At 49.1% G+C, this 16,216-nt stretch overlaps 1 long non-coding RNA gene across 3 annotated transcripts in view; it reads left to right on the top strand.

Annotated features, from left to right (window-relative positions):
• The first annotated feature begins 3,240 nt into the window (after positions 1-3,240).
• The window catches only part of LOC146775854 (uncharacterized), a 1,053,880-nt gene continuing 1,040,904 nt past the window's right edge, over positions 3,241-16,216 (top strand). For all 3 annotated transcript variants that reach the window (XR_014972230.1, XR_014972231.1, XR_014972232.1), the window contains exon 1: positions 3,241-3,395. This is a non-coding gene — a long non-coding RNA (uncharacterized LOC146775854). The remainder of the gene's footprint in view (positions 3,396-16,216) is intronic.

The raw sequence follows: 16,216 nt of genomic DNA on the forward strand, positions 1-16,216 counted from the left end.
TGAAATTGAAGTAGCCATGGTTATTGGCCCCACGCTCACAATTCACTTCGCTCCCTCTCCCACCAAAACAATCTTCTCTTCACACCTCCTCCTTCCATTTCGACTCCATGACACTAAACTCTCATCTCCTCTCTTCTCCTACTGTGTAATCCTTGCCAATGTCACACAGTATCAGGTCAATCCAAAATACCAAGCCCAAGTTCCTGCTCGATTCCGTTTATCGTGTATTTAGGGACACTGCAATAATGCAATTCTGTGACTCTTGTGCTTTCCACAAAATTATAGATTTGCTGCATTTTCCACACGTCCCACCATCCTCGGTGTAATGGGTGTTGAAATGTCAAAATAACGAAATAATACTTTCACCAATTGTCACATTGTGCTGCATACTTTATCTTTTCTTGCCAGATCATTTTGTTAACTCTGCTGTATAATTTGGCCTGAACACAGAAAGACCGAATACCACAATTTTTATAACATTGAAATGATGTGCGATTGTGAATAGGAATAATTTATTATGTTAACAAGCTTAAGAATTTGCAGAATTCGAACCTAGAAATCTGTTTAAATAGGCTTCAGTCTTCAGTTGTCATCATCATGATCTAGATTGAAAAACATTTAGAAAAAAATGTGATGAGGACTCAATCATAATTTTCCTTATGCTACTAATTTATTGTGACTTTTATGGTTTTTACATTGTAAAACCGAATAAAGTTTTATGAAATGAAATGAAATACTAATTTATGAGAATGCCCAGGTCAACGCCTTTTCTGCTTCTGGTTTGGACTCATGCCACGAAATGAGTCAACAGCCGAAAACCCCTCATGGATATACTGGAAAAAAGATTGAGCTAGTTCATAAGGGAGATAGACTCACCGCTGCACACAGTTATTTATTCCTCCGCATTTAACTGCGTTCTTAACTTTTTGTGCCAAGAAAGGTCCGATTTACTTGAAAAGGTGGTTTACTCAGCAGTGGGAGGAATTCAGGAGGGGGTATGGCCTCCAAGACAGAAAGGGTGTTTCTTTCATTCCAAGAGGCTTGCAGTTGTCACAAGGTTCCCTCAAATAAAGCCTAATGTCAGTGGCATCAAAGAAGCAGCAGGGGAATGCCTTGATTTGAAGGAGAGGCTTCTTATAAAGGGGATTCAGATCTTGAATAAACTTAGGGGGAGATTTACTAAGCTTTTGCGCCGTGTTTGCGTCACAAAAGTGACGCAAAACGACTCAAAATCTTTTTTTTGTAATTTACTTTCCAGTGCTAAACTTGTTTAGCGCTGGAAATAATGTAAAAGTAATGTGAAGCAGCACATTGCGCTGTTTCGCGTTACTTTGCGCCATGGTGGCGTACCAAGGGTGGTGGATGTGCGTTCCCATGCAACTACCCAAGGTTTCTCATGCTAAACCCAATTTACTCAAAACAGTAGATTGTGTTTAGCGTGAGAAAACTGCGCCCTTTCCAACTAGGCGCAAGGAAGGAGAAATGCTTTCATTTCCCCTTCCTTTTCCAACGTTGCATGCGTGCTGCACTGTGCAACACGCATACAGAGTGGGAAAAGATTTCCCTTGTGTCTAGCATAGTATTTTGTACAGGAAGGGTACCCTTCCTGTACAAATCCTATGCTAAACTCATGCACACACCCTAGTGATGCAGCGCTGAGGCAGCTGTAATCAGTGCTGGCGCAAGGGAAAGCAGACGAGATAGCCATATATTTGAAAATATGGTGCTCTCCTGCACCCTCTCTGTCGCGCAACGCAGCGCAGCCTAACGGGGAGCTGCGCTGCGTGGTGCGACTTTTTAGTAAATCTCCCCCTAAATCTTAATTCTAACCTGACAGTGCAGAAGGGCTTTCATCAGGCAAGAAGTATATGGGTAATAAACTCCCTCAATGCCCTCGCCACCGCCCTCCCCCCACCTACACATTGGAACACCCCTTCCAAGGGTAAATTATCAGGGTTGGACTGGGACAGAAAATAGGCCTGGCGCCAAAATAAAAGTCGTCCCCATTAGTGAATTTGACAGCTAAAAAGTAACCCATGTTTGCAAAGTTGGGGAGTTTGATTTTACGAAGACACACTGTATACGTGTTTTGCAAGTTATAGAAGAATGAATGGATTTGTGCTTGCTGTTGGCAATGTTTGTTTTAATATCAGGGAAATTAAGAGTTGCAGAGCATGAAACAGGCCCAGAAAGAGCCAAAATTCATGCCCGCACACTGTCCTGTCAGCCCAGCCCCTCGGGCACTGCCTGATTGCCCTGTAGGCCAGTCTGACCCTGAAAATGAATGCCAGGCTGTCTGAGGAACAATTTGATTTGCTGCTGAATTATTACCACTAACCCCGCCTGAGGGGCATTGAATGCCACAGAGCTTAATTTGTGCAGGTGGGTGCATGTGGTGGGCAGGACAATCATGTTGAGGAAACGGACATATTTTTTATCATCATACTTCCATTCCGAGAAACAAAAAGACAGCAAAGGGATCGAGTAGAAGAAAGGAAAACAGTTATAAAGGTATAAAGCCGAGCTGAAAAAGAACCTGCACGAGTGACATAAGGGGCCAGAAAGTGTAGGGGATTAAAAGAGAGAGACTTCAGGGGGAATCAAGAGTAAGCACCTTTGATATTTGCCAACACTGGCATTGAGCAGCACCCGCAGGTGGCTCCTAAGAAAAAACCTTGAGCCCCCACGCTGATGGTTTCTTATAAAAAGTAACTCAGCAGTGGATGATGGACTGCGCTAATTTAATAAATTGTGACAGACAGCTAGACTTCAACAGACACTGCTGCCTCCAGAGAGCAAATGAAGCAGAAAGGAGCTCAGGTGGGGCAGTTTGGAGATCTCCGTTACCAAAAATGGCCAGTTCTCATTTCTTGCTCTGGCAGATATAAACACCCTGCAAGCTCAAAGTCAGAATTGTTGGTATATCTTGATGGCAGTGATCATCCTGTGAACGTTTCTGCGCTTTAAATAACGCCTTTCCTTACCATAGATGTGTATTGCCTTCATGTGTGGTGTCCAGCCTAGTTCCAGGAGGGCTGGTCTGACTTGGACAGGTTTTCTGGATGACCACTAAGGGGCGATCACGAGTCTGGTCACGTGGCATTAACATGGTAGTCTGACCCACCTGCTCATGACTGTCAATGGGACTACTAAAATCGCGTGAGTCTCTGGCTGCACGAGCAGCCACGCCTCGTTTCCTGGTCCCTGCCCCTTTTCTCTCTGCCAGCCCCCTCGCTCCACCCCCGGCAGAACTTCCCTTCGTGCAGTGTTTTAAAAGAAAGGTAACCCGTCGCTTGTGAAGGCTGCAGACGCGCTTTATCGAGGAGAAGCATCCCTGGGTAAACAGGGCCGCCCGGGTAACACAAACGGCTGAGCAGCTGCACGACCGTCCTACAGTAAATATTTTAATATGTATATAAACACAATCGTGAGGTTGCCACGCCCTGTCTTCCCTCTCAAACAAATACCTGCAATTTTCCTCCACCTCACCTCACACCAGTGCCGCCACGCGCACTCACCGCGTGCTCGGAACAGGTGTGAGCTGCTTGTCAAACCCCTCCGTTTGAGGAAAGCCCGCGCGATCCCCCACAGCAGATTGCGGACACCAGCCGGTAACAGTACTTCTGGCTGCTGGTAGGGTCTCCTCACGGACTTCTTCCTAACTCATGAGCAGGGCCTAACTGTGTAAATGAGCCTCATTTAAATGCATCGTATGTATATTTGTCGCGTGGATACTGAAGACAACTGACAGGGGTCCAGCCCTTCTGGACGTGCATCACCCCCCCTGACATACATCCCTCTTTCTTCACGGAGGTGGTAGTGAAGTGCTGTTCAGAGTGAGACACGTGAAAGTACCAACCAAGAGCAGATTCCCAGGGCACCCTTGTCAGGATGCCCTGGATTCTTTCGTCAGGCTTAAGAGAGGAAGCGAATGTTTAGTGGAGGGACATACAAATGATTGCACTCAATATCTGATAAACGAGTGCTTTCAAACTTATGGTATCAAAACAGATTTTAAAAGTCACATCCACATTATGTGAGCTGGAAGAACATTCTAGGCCTTCATTAGAGTTCTGATGTCACAGGCAGTTGTAGTGATCGGTGAGTCGAAACCGTAATAAGGCTGTCCCAGGTGCTAGTTATGAATCTGCTGTGTAGATGTACACAGGCTAGGAGACAATAAAAATACATAATTTTTGATGGTCTGAAGCTGGGAAGTACTGTTCAAATCCATTATGGAAGCCTTCTGGGCAATACTGGTTAGAACGATTAACATATAGTAGTTCACTTCTACGCAGCAAGCGCATTAACCCACCAATCTGTATTCTCCAGACTGCCAGTGCCTCAGATAGCTGGTGCAGGGCAGGTAAATGTAAGCTGGACCCGGCTTGTGACTGATTCTGCCCATCTGTAACTTTCTGGTCGGTGTCTCTGAAAGGCTGGCAGGGCTGGGGCAGCACACGTAACTTTGTCAAGTACTAAAGCAGTTATTACATGTGGCAGAATACTTCACCGATATACACTGATTGGATTTAAGCTGAAACTGTGAGGCACAGAGAAAAACGTATTTTATAGAACAAGCATTGGCATAGCCAATAGGTCTCGCCCATGACTTTGGCAATATGTTTTAGCCATGTTGTATTCTAATGTGTCTGCTTTTCAGTATGGCTAAAGGTTACTGGTGTGAAGGGGCGTGGATTGAAGTGTTCTAAAGTTGAGTAAAGTGTAGTGTTATGGAGTGGACTGGAGTAGAGTGGTGTCGAGTTGAGCTGAATGGTATGGTATGTTATGGAGTGGTGGGTAGTATTGTTTCAGTGTACTCTAGGAAGGATGGTGTCGTATTTTTAAAGGGAATAGAGTTGAGTGGAGTAGATTGTTAGAGTGGAGTAGAGTTTTGTAGTGGAGTATTTATTTATTTCCAAAGTTTTATATAGCGCAGACTTGACCCTATCAGGGTATCAGAGCGCTTTACAACTGGTTACGCAAGAACAAAAATATGACACCCAAGCAACACAGATGCTGTCAATGGGTGAGCCCAGGTTGGAACATTGTATCAGTTACATTCCATATGCTAAGTCAGAGAGTTCTAGTGTAGAGTAGAGTGTTGTGGAGTGCTATAGAGTGTTGTGGAGTGATGTAGAGCAGAGGTGAGTGGTGTGAAAGGGGTTTTGTGTAGATTGGAGTAGAGTGTTGTAAGAAGAGGGGCCTAGAGTGGACTAGATTGTGAGAGTGCAGTGGCATAGAGTGGCGTGGCATAGAGTGAAGTGCAGTTGTGTGGAGTAGTATTGTGTAGAGTGGCGTGGCATAGAGTGTAGTTATGTGATGTAGAGTGGAGTGCAGTTGCATGGAGTGGCGTAGTGTAGAGTGGAGTGGCATTGCGTGGAGTGGAGTGGCATTGCGTGGAGTGGAGTGGATTTGCATAGAGCGGAGTGGCACTGCATGGAGTGGATTACGTAGAGTGGAGTGGCGTTTTGTAGACTGGAGTGGTGTGGGGTACAGTGCCGTTGTGTGGAGTGGCATTGCGTGGAGTGGCATGGCACTGAGTGGAGTGGCGTTGATTGGAGTTTTGTGGTGTAGAGGGAAGTGACATGGCATACAGTGGAGTTGTGTGGCATAGAGCTGAGTGCAGTTAAGTTCAGTGCCAAGTTTTGAGTGGAGTGGCATTGCGTAGAGTGGAGTGTTGTTGCGTAGAATGGAGTGTAGTTGCATGGAGTGGAGTGCAGTGGCGTTTCATGAAGTGACGTAGAGTGGAGTGGCATTGTGTTGAGGGGTGTGGCATTGTGTGGAGTGCAGTTGTGTAGAGTGGTGTTGCGTAAAGCGGATTGGCATTGCGTGGAGCGGAGTGGCGTTGTGTGGAGCATTGTACGGCCTAATTAGGGCCACCACAAGACTATATGTCACCAAAGACACAGGGCTCCAATCTTGGGCATTTATTTACAACCCACAGTAATCTGGTGTTTCAGTAGCAGTGATGAGATTTAAGACCACTTCTTCTTTTTTTTTTTTTTTTATAAATCTTTTTATTAAGATTGGTGAATGGTACATTACAGAAGACCAAGTAATTGACACTTCACAATATGCATGAATGGATGGACATATAGACTGTACATAAGAGAGGAACAACACAGAGAAATAGGGTCATCATGATCTACGTTTCAAGGTGGTGTACAGATCTCTCCTCTATAGATATTCCATGGGCTCCACACATGGGACTACTTTTTAGGGCATTCCCTTGCCAAATCCATTGTCTTTTCTCTGAACATGCACCAATTGAGGTTTCTTTCCCAGGTTTCTAATGTGGGTGGATGTGCTGCCCCCCAGAGTTGAGCGATGTTTCTTTTTGCCAGCATGAACCCAAAAGTGGCCCATTGCGTCTGAGAAATGTTTAAATCAGTAGGCTCCCAAACGTTTAGGAGGCATCGTCTCGCCTCAGGGCGTAGGGAGACATGTAACACCTCATTGATCGTGTCGTGCACTTGGCGCCAATAGGAGCTGATATGTGTGCATTCCCAGATAGTGTGCATAAATGTTCCGGTAAGGCCGCACCGCCTTTTACATTCCCCTGTATCAGACCACCCCATGTGCACTAACCTGGGTCCCGTTATGTAGATCCTGTGAAGGATCTTAAGCTGAACCAATCACAAGCGTGCCGGGATAGCTACCACTCTAGGGGAAGACACTGCTGCTTGCCAATCCTCATCGTCCAGCTCTAGCCCATCATGTGCCCACTTATCTCGCAGTGCCAGGAGAGGATTTGTCATGTGGTTAATTAGCTTTTTGTAAATTAATGATATCGTTTTTTCAGGGAGGTGACTGTCTAGGATTCTATCCTCCAGGGGAGAGGCCTCTGGGGGATTTACTCCCACGGGCAAGGAAGATTGGAGTGAGTGTAGGACCTGAATATAACGAAAAAATTCTGTGTCTGCCAATTCTGCTGAAGAACTTGATCCCCTCTTTTTCCCACATATCTTTAATGGCTGAGATCACAATAAGATCCCACTTGTCGAATCCCTCCGTTTTCCAAAGGTCTCCCAGTTTCTCTGAATCCCAAAGGGGGGTGGCCAATGTTAATTTATGTCTCCAACCAAGAGAGATAGTGGCGTCGTGCCAAATTTGAACTGAGTGTTTCGTGGGGCCCGTTAGTTTGAATTGTTTAGGTTGGGAGTATAATGCCCTACTATAAGCGCCACCTGGAAGGAGCCATCTGTCCATGGCATATCCCGGGTCGTCCGCACAACCATACGTGCCATGGTTAATGGCTGCTAGGTGGGACGCCCAGTAATACTTTTTGATGTCAGGGAGGCTGATGCCCCCATCATACCAGTTTAGTGTTAATTTACTCAGAGCAATTCGAGCCTTGCCATCCCATAATAGGTCCCACTGCAGGCCCTCAACCTCTTTAAAATAACTAGCTGGGACTGGATCTAAGGTGTTTTGTAGGGCATATAAAAATTGTGGCAGCGCCATCATTTTAAATAGAGTAGCTCTGCCCAATAGTGAAATTGGGAGCGTCTTCCAGCTAGTGATATCTGTTTTAAGTCTACGAAGTGGGGGAAGAAGATTCTCGGCATAACGAACCGAGGGGTCTAGTGAGACAAAAATCCCCAAATATTTTAATCCAATCGAATTGATTTGTATGGGGCAGTTCCGGGGGGGAGGGGAGAGTCCCCCCTCAGTACAAACAATAATGATTTTCCCCAATTGATGGAAAGTCCAGAGAATCTACCGAAGACTGTAAGAATGTCCAGTACTACCGTAAGAGATTTCCTAGGGAAGGCCAAATAGAGTAATATGTCATCTGCATACAAAGATATGCAGTCCTCCCACCCGGGGGACCATCGCAGACCCCTTATCATTGGATCCAGTGCTTTAAATGGGCCGGTACTCACCGGTACTGAATACCGGCACTTCTTAGTTTTATCACTTCTAGCACCGGCACTTCTCTACTGCCAAGGAGAGTACCAGTACTCATGAAGCGCTGGTGCTGGCGGCCTGTCTCTGACAGCCAATGCACTTCTGTAGGCCTGAGCCAAGCCCCCGCTGAACTATTCAGCGTGGGCTCATTTGCAAACCGTCCGGGTGTTCACCATCATTCTGTGTTGCAAACACAGAAATCGAGGCAGCCCGGTGACAAAGCTATTCAGAAAGCCGAGGGAGGTAACCAGGTTCAAATGGCTTTAATCCCACCTGATTTTTTTGTTAAGTGTCTGCTATTGTTTGGCTGCTTGCCTGTGATTATTTTTGCGTGAGAGAAATATGAGAGAAAGGGGGAGAGAATAGACACAATTGGAAGGAGGAAATCTGTGGAATGCTTGTGTATGCACGTCTGCTTGTTTCTTTCTGTGTCGCTCGCAAATTTATGGTATTGTGCCAAGCAACAGCAATTAACAGGAGTGATGTTGCCAATATTACAAAACAAGGAAATGTGAAAATATCACCACGTTTGGCTTTCGCTGTGTAATGAGTAAACAAACGTTCTTTGTTTATTGAAAGACATTTCTCATGTGATTTGGTATGTGCTGCAAGTAGTATATAAGTCAAGAAGCATGTCTTTCCCCTAAGCCCCGCCCACTCGCCACATTTAAATGAGTACCTGCACTTTTCCTCCCCATTTAAAGCACTGATTGGATCCCAACGTGTCCAAGCAGCAAGTGGTTCCAAGGCCAGGGAGAAACAGGGAGGGGGGACAGCAGGCAACCCTGGCGAGTACCTCGACTGAGTGAAAATGGGGCTGATACTTTGTTGTTTACCACCACTTGAGCCAGTGGTTCAGAATATAAAAGATGAACCCACTGAATGTACTCCGGTCCAAACCCCAGTTTCACCAAAACTGCCCAGAGGTAGGGCCATTCGATGGTATCAAAGCCCTTGGTCGCGTCTAATGACACAATCACAGCTGGCTCTCTTAGGGTATGGGCTCTGTCTATAACCCCGTGCACCCTGCGTAGGTTTAGGGCCGTATTTCTATGGGGCATAAACCCGGATTGATCTGGGTGCACTAAACCACTGATTACTTTCACCAAGCGGGTAGCTAAAATCTTGGCTAAAATCTTGGGTTCTGCATTTAAAAGAGAGATGGGCCGATATGAGGCGCAGTCCGTTATGGCCTTTCCCTCTTTATGGATGGTGACAATAATGGCTATCCTCTGTTCCCGGGGTAGTGTTCCCACTTCCCGAGATTCTTCATACATAGATTTAAATAGGGGGCTAGTTTATCTGGCCTCAGCTTGTAGAGCTCAATGGGGAGGCCATTTGGACCCAAAGCTTTCCCGGCGTTTAGGGAACGGATCGCTTGTGCAATCTCATCAGTTGTAAGAGGGCTATCCATATAGTTTCGATCTTTAAGGGAGAGACAGGGGAGTTTAATATCACGCAGTAGGTCCTGAGAGTCCGCTCCTGTGTAGGAGGCTACTGCCGTACACACCTAATGGAAATGGTCAGCAAACCTGTCTACTATATCCTGCGGTTCCGTAATTGAGACGCCATCCTGTACTCTGAGCTCCGGGACCAACCGACTCACCCATTCCCTTTTATCCAGCCACGCTATGAGCCTCCCTGCTTTATCTCCCAAATCATAAAGCCTACCCTGCTGCTCTCTACTCAAGGCCTTGGCCCTGTCTGAAACTAGTGCTTTATAATCATGTTGTTTCAGACTCAGCAGATGGAGCTTCTCCGGCGTCACCCCAGATTCCAGTTCCCCTTCCAGTCGGTATATATCTGCCTCAAGTTCAATAATTTATTTTTGTTTGTCTCTCTTGGAGCCAGATATTGACAACAGGGCTTGTCCCCGAATTACAGGTTTTTTTTTTTTTTTTTTTTTTTAAACCTTTATTACAGAATTCAAACGATATACAAAGATGGGCCTACAACCTTCGGGCCGGCCGCTAGTAAACAGTATGAGCATAGAATACAGCCAGTAAACAGTCGCTGCAGCGTGAGAGAGGTCACAGGAGTTGAAAGAAGCGTTGGCGGCCACACCGTCCGGACCCCCCACATGGCGGTTCCATTTTTATATAAGAAACGACAAACAAATCCACAAGGCAGCCAAAAGTCAAAGCAACAGTATGAGCTCCCCTGGGGAGGACCCTACCGATCCACAGGAATAGCGGGGGGGGATAGGAGACAAAGTGGACTCAAAGCCCAGAACCAAGGCGACAAGCAGACTAAGGAGACGGGGCCAGTGCCAGATCAGGCGTCAGCGGCGGGGTACAAATTCCGCCACGGTAGGTGTTCCAGGGGCCCCACACTTTCACCCATTTCCCAGGCTTACCTCTCGCAACATACACTACCTTTTCCCGAAACATACACCAATCCATGTTGTCCTTCCACGCCGAGACCGTTGGCAACCTCTGGGAAACCCACAATTGCGCAATGTCACGCTTGGCCTCCATATATCCCAGAGTCACCCACCACGTCTGCGGCACTGAGTAGTCAGTCGGCTCCCACACATTCAGCAGACATCTCCTCGCCTCGGGAAGCAGCGTCACATGCGTGACCGCCTGCAACACCGCGTGCACATCACGCCAGAATCGCGCCACCTCCGGGCATTCCCACAAAATATGGAGGAAGGTCCCTAAAGAACCACACCCACGCTTACACAACCCATCCACGGCATATCCCATACGCATCAGACCCGGCCCCGTAACATAGACCCTATGAAGTATCTTGAGCTAGACGAAGCGAAGGCGAGCCGGTATGGCCACCTCTTTTGGGGGAGGCCACCGCAGACACCCAATCCTCGTCATCCAGCTCCAATCCATCGGCCACCCACACCTCACGAAGGCTAGTCAGCAGTCCCGAGCGATCGTTGATGAGCTTTTTGTAAATCAATGAAATCGTGCCGTCCGGTACATGCCCATCTAGCACTCTATCTTCCAGAGGGGAATACTCCGGGATGGAGGCAACATCCGGGAATACGGAGCACAGCGCGTGACGGACCTGGATATATCGAAAGTACTCCCTGTCCTGCAACGGGAATTCAGTCTGCAGCACATCGAACGTTTTGAATCCCCCTCTCGTCCAGAGATCGCCCACCTTGCTGATGCCTATCATGTCCCACTTCTCAAAGCCCTTCGAGGTCCACAGAGAGCCCAGCCGCTCAGATGCATACAGCGTTACAACAAACAATTGATGGACGGAATGCTGACAATGCAGACATTCTCCCCCAGTCAAGAGATCTGGGTTAAATCCATCGTTCTTTTGCCCACTACACCACCCCAGTTTAGACATGGCCATATGCAAATCAGTCTTGACCCTGTGCCTCATGGGAACAGTCCAGCCCGAACTGCCAAGCCATGTCTTCACTGGACCGGAATCAAGCATCCTAGGACCGGTTTCTGGCTATCAGCCGTCATCAGCCAGGATAGCTTGACTCCAGTGGCGTAGTGAGCACGGGTCCCACGTCTGGGAATACCCATCCCACTAAGGGCGAAAAGCGTTACAACAAACAATTGATGGACGGAATGCTGACAATGCAGACATTCTCCCCCAGTCAAGAGATCTGGGTTAAATCCATCGTTCTTTTGCCCACTACACCACCCCAGTTTAGACATGGCCATATGCAAATCAGTCTTGACCCTGTGCCTCATGGGAACAGTCCAGCCCGAACTGCCAAGCCATGTCTTCACTGGACCGGAATCAAGCATCCTAGGACCGGTTTCTGGCTATCAGCCGTCATCAGCCAGGATAGCTTGACTCCAGTGGCGTAGTGAGCACGGGTCCCACGTCTGGGAATACCCATCCCACTAAGGGCGAAAAGCGTTACAACAAACAATTGATGGACGGAATGCTGACAATGCAGACATTCTCCCCCAGTCAAGAGATCTGGGTTAAATCCATCGTTCTTTTGCCCACTACACCACCCCAGTTTAGACATGGCCATATGCAAATCAGTCTTGACCCTGTGCCTCATGGGAACAGTCCAGCCCGAACTGCCAAGCCATGTCTTCACTGGACCGGAATCAAGCATCCTAGGACCGGTTTCTGGCTATCAGCCGTCATCAGCCAGGATAGCTTGACTCCAGTGGCGTAGTGAGCACGGGTCCCACGTCTGGGAATACCCATCCCACTAAGGGCGAAAAGCGTTACAACAAACAATTGATGGACGGAATGCTGACAATGCAGACATTCTCCCCCAGTCAAGAGATCTGGGTTAAATCCATCGTTCTTTTGCCCACTACACCACCCCAGTTTAGACATGGCCATATGCAAATCAGTCTTGACCCTGTGCCTCATGGGAACAGTCCAGCCCGAACTGCCAAGCCATGTCTTCACTGGACCGGAATCAAGCATCCTAGGACCGGTTTCTGGCTATCAGCCGTCATCAGCCAGGATAGCTTGACTCCAGTGGCGTAGTGAGCACGGGTCCCACGTCTGGGAATACCCATCCCACTAAGGGCGAAAAGCGTTACAACAAACAATTGATGGACGGAATGCTGACAATGCAGACATTCTCCCCCAGTCAAGAGATCTGGGTTAAATCCATCGTTCTTTTGCCCACTACACCACCCCAGTTTAGACATGGCCATATGCAAATCAGTCTTGACCCTGTGCCTCATGGGAACAGTCCAGCCCGAACTGCCAAGCCATGTCTTCACTGGACCGGAATCAAGCATCCTAGGACCGGTTTCTGGCTATCAGCCGTCATCAGCCAGGATAGCTTGACTCCAGTGGCGTAGTGAGCACGGGTCCCACGTCTGGGAATACCCATCCCACTAAGGGCGAAAAGCGTTACAACAAACAATTGATGGACGGAATGCTGACAATGCAGACATTCTCCCCCAGTCAAGAGATCTGGGTTAAATCCATCGTTCTTTTGCCCACTACACCACCCCAGTTTAGACATGGCCATATGCAAATCAGTCTTGACCCTGTGCCTCATGGGAACAGTCCAGCCCGAACTGCCAAGCCATGTCTTCACTGGACCGGAATCAAGCATCCTAGGACCGGTTTCTGGCTATCAGCCGTCATCAGCCAGGATAGCTTGACTCCAGTGGCGTAGTGAGCACGGGTCCCACGTCTGGGAATACCCATCCCACTAAGGGCGAAAAGCGTTACAACAAACAATTGATGGACGGAATGCTGACAATGCAGACATTCTCCCCCAGTCAAGAGATCTGGGTTAAATCCATCGTTCTTTTGCCCACTACACCACCCCAGTTTAGACATGGCCATATGCAAATCAGTCTTGACCCTGTGCCTCATGGGAACAGTCCAGCCCGAACTGCCAAGCCATGTCTTCACTGGACCGGAATCAAGCATCCTAGGACCGGTTTCTGGCTATCAGCCGTCATCAGCCAGGATAGCTTGACTCCAGTGGCGTAGTGAGCACGGGTCCCACGTCTGGGAATACCCATCCCACTAAGGGCGAAAAGCGTTACAACAAACAATTGATGGACGGAATGCTGACAATGCAGACATTCTCCCCCAGTCAAGAGATCTGGGTTAAATCCATCGTTCTTTTGCCCACTACACCACCCCAGTTTAGACATGGCCATATGCAAATCAGTCTTGACCCTGTGCCTCATGGGAACAGTCCAGCCCGAACTGCCAAGCCATGTCTTCACTGGACCGGAATCAAGCATCCTAGGACCGGTTTCTGGCTATCAGCCGTCATCAGCCAGATCTCTGTACTGGGGTGAATGTATGACATTGTTCTGCATTCTGTCCATCAATTGTTGTTTTTGCATTTGTCACCCCGAGTGGGAAGGGTATGCTCAGACGTGAGTCCCTTGCTCTCCATGCCACTGGAATCAAGCTATCCTGGCTGACGAGGGCTGAAAGCCCGAAACCGGTCCTAGGATGCTTGTTTCCAGTCCAGGGAGGACCTGGCTTGGCAGTTCGGGCTGGACTGTTCCCATGGGGCACAGGGTCAAGACTGATTTGCATATGGCTGGGTTCAAACTGGAATGGCATGGTGAGCAAAAAAACGATGGATTTAGGCCCAGATCTCTGTACTGGGGTGAATGTATGACATTGTTCTGCATTCTGTCCATCAATTGTTTTTGCATTTGTCACCCCGAGTGGGAAGGGTATGCTCAGACGTGAGTCCCTTGCTCTCCATGCCACTGGAATCAAGCTATCCTGGCTGACGAGGGCTGAAAGCCCGAAACCGGTCCTAGGATGCTTGTTTCCAGTCCAGGGAGGACCTGGCTTGGCAGTTCGGGCTGGACTGTTCCCATGGGGCACAGGGTCAAGACTGATTTGCATATGGCTGGGTTCAAACTGGAATGGCATGGTGAGCAAAAAAACGATGGATTTAGGCCCAGATCTCTGTACTGGGGTGAATGTATGACATTGTTCTGCATTCTGTCCATCAATTGTTGTTTTTGCATTTGTCACCCCGAGTGGGAAGGGTATGCTCAGACGTGAGTCCCTTGCTCTCCATGCCACTGGAATCAAGCTATCCTGGCTGACGAGGGCTGAAAGCCCGAAACCGGTCCTAGGATGCTTGTTTCCAGTCCAGGGAGGACCTGGCTTGGCAGTTCGGGCTGGACTGTTCCCATGGGGCACAGGGTCAAGACTGATTTGCATATGGCTGGGTTCAAACTGGAATGGCATGGTGAGCAAAAAAACGATGGATTTAGGCCCAGATCTCTGTACTGGGGTGAATGTATGACATTGTTCTGCATTCTGTCCATCAATTGTTGTTTTTGCAGATGCATACAGCGGCGTCGCCCGGGTCAACCGATCCTTCCACCCCATCGCCGAGTTTGCCGCGTGCCACACCCGTACCGCGACCCGCGTAGGGCCCGTAAGACGTGCGTCGAGCGATCTAGAATAAAGCGCCCGATTATAGTCGCCACCCGGCAGCAATAGTTTATCCATTTCAAAGGCCGGGTTAAGAGCGGGCCCATAAAGGCCGTGGTTTATAGCAGCCAGCTGGGAGGCCCAGTAATATCGTTTGATGTCTGGGAGGGCGACCCCCCCGTCGTACCACTGGAGCGTCAGCTTCGCAAGGGCGATACGCGGCCTACCCTCCCAGAACAGGCGTCGCTGCAGACTCTCCACCTCGCGAAAGTAGCGCGCCGGGACAACGTCCATCGTATTCTGTAAAGCGTATAGGAAACGTGGCAGCGACATCATCTTAAACAATGCCGCACGGCCGAGCGGTGAGAGCGGCAAGCGCCTCCAACGCGCCACGTCCTCCTTCAGGCGCTGGAGGGGGGGGAGCAAGTTCTGTTTATATCGGGCCTCAGCGTCCAGGGTAATGAAGATACCCAGGTACTTAAATCCCTGCGGAGCGATCTGGATAGGACAACCCCGCGGAAGGATAGGAGCCTCCCCGGAAAGGACATACACACAGGATTTAGCCCAGTTGATGACTAAGCCGGAGTTGCGGCCAAATGAATGCAAAACATCCACAAGTACAATCAGCGATTTACGCGGGGAAGCAAGGTATAAGAGAATATCATCAGCGTAAAGGGATACGCGATCCTCATACTCGGGGGTCCATCGGAGACCACGGATAGAAGGGTGCCACCGCAGCCACTCCGCCAGGGGCTCCAAGGCAAGCGCGAAGAGGAGCGGCGATAGCGGGCAGCCCTGCCGCGTGCCCCTGCCCAGCTCAAATGGAGCCGACACTCTACCGTTCACCGCCACCTGCGCCAGCGGTCCGGAGTATAACAGTTTCACCCAACCAATAAATCCCGGGCCAAAACCAAACTTAGCCAGCGTCGCCCAAATATATGGCCACTCAAGCGTGTCGAACGCCATAGTGGCGTCCAGGGACGCCAAAATGGCCGGCTCTCGTATCAACGGCACCCGCGCGAGCACCCCATGCAAACGCCGCAGGTTGAGCGCGGTGTTGCGATGAGGGATAAAGCCGGACTGGTCCTGGTGAATCAGATCGCACACCACGCCAACCAGCCGATTAGCCAGCACCTTGGCGAGAATTTTGGGTTCCGCATTCAACAGCGAAATGGGCCTGTAAGACGTGACCCGATCCCGCGGCCTCCCCTCCTTATGAATAACCACGATAGTGGCCAGACGCTGGTCCAGCGGGAGGGAACCCACCGAGCGGGCCGCGAGGAACATAGCACGGAGATGCGGCGCCAGCGTATCCGGTCGTAGTTTGTACAATTCGATGGGAAGGCCATTAGGACCCATGGCCTTGCCGGAGGCGACCGAACGTATGGCGAGGGCAATCTCCTCAGATGTTGGGGTCGCGTCCAACAACACTTTATCCTCCTCCGAAAGGGAAGGCAGCGCAATGTCT

This window comes from Triturus cristatus, chromosome 12, assembly GCF_964204655.1.
Source record: "Triturus cristatus chromosome 12, aTriCri1.1, whole genome shotgun sequence".
NCBI lineage: Eukaryota > Metazoa > Chordata > Amphibia > Caudata > Salamandridae > Triturus > Triturus cristatus.